This window comes from Vespa velutina, chromosome 7, assembly GCF_912470025.1.
Source record: "Vespa velutina chromosome 7, iVesVel2.1, whole genome shotgun sequence".
NCBI lineage: Eukaryota > Metazoa > Arthropoda > Insecta > Hymenoptera > Vespidae > Vespa > Vespa velutina.
The window spans coordinates 1828879-1833878 of NC_062194.1; the positions used below are offsets into that span (position 1 = coordinate 1828879).

Below are 5000 nucleotides of genomic sequence, written 5' to 3' on the forward strand. Positions count from 1 at the left end.
TCTTATTTCTTGTTATGTACATAATAAAACCATGCTCTAACTCATTTCATATTTCTTTCGAAATGGATTCTTTCACTCTATCAGCTTTTTCCTTCAGCATTTTTCCTCTCTCTCTCTCTCTCTCTCTCTCTCTCTCTCTCACTTTCACGCACGCATACACGCAAATACACATATACACATACATACATAAACGCGCGCGTATTCTCTCTCTCTCTCTCTTTCTCTCTCAGGTGCACGCATCGTCCTTAAAAATTATATCGCATGGCATTTATTATCGTATACGCACTATATGTATATCGTATTGAACATTACATTATTCTGTTCCTTCAAGCTGCTTCCTTCCTTCCTTCCTTCATTTTTTCCTTTCTTGTTTCGTTCTTTCATCCCTTCATTCTCTTTCTTACTTTATATAATTTGATCGATCGGGATAAGACATTTTAATACAAATATAATTAATTTTATGTTAGAAGAAACGATTGATATTTATAACAATAGAAAAAGAAGAACGTGTTTAACTATTTATCGTCTGTCGAAATTACGACTTCAATGCGAAAAGAAACATACTTTCAGCATTATTGATTATATATATATATATATATAATCAATAATATATATATGTATATAATCAATACTGATTCAAATTTAATTAATTGATTTCTTTTTTTTTTCGATAATAATTCATGGGATTACGTTAAGGAGGAAGCAGCCTAATATGTCTCATGTAGTGAATTATAATGCAGAAAAGAGATTGGTTATCATTTAGGAGATTTATTCTCTCTCTCACTCTCTCTCTCTCTCTCTCTCTCTCTCTCTCTCTCTCTTTCTCTCTTTTTTTTTCGTCTCTTAATTAGTTTAAACGCTCTGTCCTAACAATATTTTATTCTTTGATGTAACAAACAAAAAATTATACATATATATATATATATATATATATATATATATATATATATATATATATATATAATGTGAATAGAAAGGATCCAGAAAATACAAGTTGATCAACTGCAAGCACATCACACCTCTCTCTCTCTCTCTCTCTCTCTCTCTCTCTCTCTCTCTCTCTCTCTCTCTCTTTTTCATATTTTTATTTTCACCCATACATTCTCTCTCTCTCTCTCTCTCTCTCTCTTTCTCTCTCTCCCTTTTTTTCTGTTTTTTCTAATTTCTCATTTCGAAATTCAATTTCCATGTTGTATTTACTCGCCGTGCCCTCAAACGCATCTCGAAGCGTTTCGAAGACTATTATTTCGTCTGTCTTTACAATCGCGTTTAAAATTATTGTACAATTATTTTTTACGAATTAATCAATAATCATTAGAATATATATAATTATATTCCTTCGCGTATGTTTGTGTATGTATGTGTGTGTTGTGTGTCTATATGTATATACATGTATATATATATATATATATATATATATATATATATATATATATATATATATATATATACATGTGACTCTCAATTGACCCAGAGTTCAAGGTTTATTTTTGAGTTCAAGTTCAATGAACATTCGAACGTCCATCTTGTTTTTATTTTCTTCTTTCTCTCTTTCTCTCTCTCTCTCTCTCTCTCTCTCTCTCATTTTTCATCTTTTGTTTTTTCTTTCTTTCATTCATTATTCTCAGTTAACCACGAGATATCAGACGATATCAAATAGTCCAACAGTTTGATTTAGTGATTATCATATCAGTGAGAGAAGAAGAAATGCAAGAGGGAAGTGAGAAATAGTAAAGGAAAAAATTAATGAAATTAATGGACTCTGATGGAACTCGTGGTTTGGCAGTCAGCCATTTTGACTCTGGGTAGAATACTTTTACTTACTTAATTTTCTTTATTTAATTACTTACTTACACGATCGAATGTCGATTCATTTATATTCTTCTTGTTATCTTTCTCTCTTTCTTTCCTTCTTTAATTTATTATTCTTATTATTCTTATTATTATTATTTCCTTTCTTTTTTTTTTTTTTTTTATTTTATTTTTATAATACTCGTATCTCATTCGTCCCAATTTCAATAATAATTCTTTCCTTATCTATCATATATTCGTACGTAACCATACTCATGATTATTTATAATTTATAAACGCTTGCATCGCGTTTTACCACCATTTTTCTTCTCTCTACTCTCTGTCTATCTCTCTCTCTCTCTCTCTCTCTCTCACTCTCTCTCTCTTTTATCATTTTTTTTTTTAACACGGTTCACTCGCTCTTTCATTCTTTTACGTATTTGTGTATGCGCACGTGTATTCATGTGTTAATTCCATGTGAACGTGTCGTTTAAATAATAAGTATATATGTGATTTCATTTATGTATATGTTTATTGTGTACGTGTCCTATGCAACTTAGCGCATATTTTAATTAATAATATATATATATATATATATTTATATATATATAAATATATATATATATATATAAAGATATATTATATATGTATATATATATATATAAAACGATTCCAAATAGAAATAATGTTTTTTATTACCAATTATTTTATCGGGTCGGGTTTAAAAAACTCCCCGTAATTAATTTCTTTACTTTACTCTTCTTCTTCTTTTTTTTTTTTCATCATCTTCTTCATCTTTCTCTCGTTCTTCTTTTTCTTTCTCATTTTCATCATCTAAAAACGTATCAACAATATAATTCAGTCTAATACATTCCAAAAGCACCAATTTGTGTAATTAATTTTCTTTTTTTTCATTTTCCCTTTTTCTTCACGTTTTTTTTTTTTTCTTTCTTTCTAAATCTTTCTCGCTCTCGTCTACCAAATAATTAATTTCGAACCATTGTTTTTTTTTTGCTTCAGTTCCTCCCTCTCTCCCCCACCTTTCTTCTCCCCACCCCGGTTGAGATTTCATCACCACGTGACCACAATTTTGCTAATCGTTCAGTCGTATTCCAAAAAAGAAAAGGAAAAAAGTATATATATATATATAGATATATATAAGAGTAAACAAAAAATAAAAAAAAATAAAAAAAAAGGAATACTCGTACCTTCGCTCGATCGAACGAATTTTCTTTCATACAAAATATCTTCCCCGTTCCCGTAATACGAATTGTAATATATATATATATATAATCCTAATATCGCTTATGCGCGCGGCGCTCGAATAAAAATAATATAAACCGCACACATATTTCTTCTTCTTTTTTCTTCTTTTTTTTTCTTTTTTTTTCTTTTTTTTTCTTTTTTAATCGCGTTTACCAACGATAAGAATCCGAATCACACATTTGTTTAACAATAATATCGAATTTCGTAGATAATAATATATATATATATATATATATATATATATATATATATATATATATACTATATATAATGTTTATAATTATAATATCATAATTATGTTTGTGTATCTGTGTGTATGTGTATCTGTGTGTATGTGTATCTGTATATGCGTGTTTTTGTGTAATATATGTTAAAAATCGTATAATTACAGATATAATCTTAATACGATAGGAGAGACGCGATTTATTCCCGTTTTTCATCTTTGTCTCGTTTCTTTTTTTCCTTTCCTTTCCTCTCTTTTCTCGCTACTTGTTCTCCCCCAACCAACACACCCCCCCCACCGTCCGTATGTATCTTTCAAATGATTTTCTTTTTTTTTTTTTTCACATAATCGTGTTTTGTCGTCTTGTCCGTGTTTTTGAAATAGGCGCACGCATTGGTTTGGTTTTTATCTTCCTCTTTTTTGTCCATTTTTTCCCTTTTTCTTCTTTGTTTTCTTTCTTGTTTCTTTTTTAAATCCTCGTGTTCCGTGTTAATGTACGCAGTTAGTATTTTTCTTTTTTTTTTTCTTTTTTATTTCATTTCTTTTTACTTTTTTTGCTGTTATTATTATTATTATATTATTATTATTATTATATTATTATTATTATTATTATTGTACAAACACTTCGTGTGTCTATGTGTGTGTCTGTTTATTTGTATACAAGAGGCTCGCGGAATAATACTCGCAGATCGCTGCTGCATAAACGAATATGTGTGTGTGTGTGTGTGTGTGTATGTGCGTGCGTGCTTGAGTGCGCTCCATGTAATGCAAGTATAAACGTGAATTGTTAAGTAACAACAGTAGCAGTAGTAGTAGTAGTAGTAGTAGTAGTAGTAGTAGTAGTAGTAGTAATAGTAGTAGTAGTAGTAGTAGTAGTAGTAGTAGTAGTAGTAATAGTAGTAGTAGTAGTAGTAGTAGTAATAGTAACAGTAATAGTAATAGTAGTAGCTGTAGTAGTAGTAGTAATAGTAATAGTAGTTGTGTAGTAAACCGATCTAGCGTACACAACCGACGAGGGCAGGTCTCACGTTAAAATTTGTTTTAAAAAATAAGAAAGAGAATAAAAAAATAAAATAAAATAATAGTATAAACGATCGTTCGTCTTTCTTTAATATTCTTTATATCGGCTTTTTCCACGTCCCCCCGATTTTTATCATAATTTAATATTACACGTTAAACATATATATATTATATATATATATATATATATATATATATATACTATTTTTTTTTCTTTTATTCTTTTTTGCTTCATTAAAAATTTTTCTTCCCTATAGAAGCAATAGATTAAAATTCCATTTAATTAAATCGATCTCTATGTATATATGTATGTATGTATGTATGTATGTATGTATGTATATATGTATGTATGTTATACCAATGAAGAATATAATCGTTTTAGAAAATTCACGTGCATCGTAAAATATGTCTGACTTATTTGTCTCATCTGGATCACATCTAATTTCGATCGAATTTTAATTAACCGATAGATACTAAGCTCCTACTATATCGTATTGAATCGTATCAATATGGCGGATATATCAGCGAGTAAATAATAATGTAAAATAGATTTGTTAGAAATTAGATCATTTGCTTTGAATTAACAATAACACCGTGGAATTGTGATCCGATGTGTGTAATATCAATGCAATATATTATAGATATTGAATATCAATTTTACTCGTGATAGGATAAAAACGTCAAGATGGATATTTCAATC

General features: G+C 28.8%; 1 protein-coding gene and 1 long non-coding RNA gene across 2 annotated transcripts in view; both read right to left on the reverse strand.

Annotated features, from left to right (window-relative positions):
• Positions 1–1051, reverse strand: part of LOC124950345 — a 5097-nt gene extending 4046 nt beyond the window's left edge. The window contains exon 1 of the long non-coding RNA XR_007101332.1: positions 1020–1051. This is a non-coding gene — a long non-coding RNA (uncharacterized LOC124950345). The remainder of the gene's footprint in view (positions 1–1019) is intronic.
• The window catches only part of LOC124950341 (period circadian protein-like), a 211749-nt gene that overhangs the window by 10844 nt on the left and 195905 nt on the right, over positions 1–5000 (reverse strand). The window lies entirely within an intron of this gene.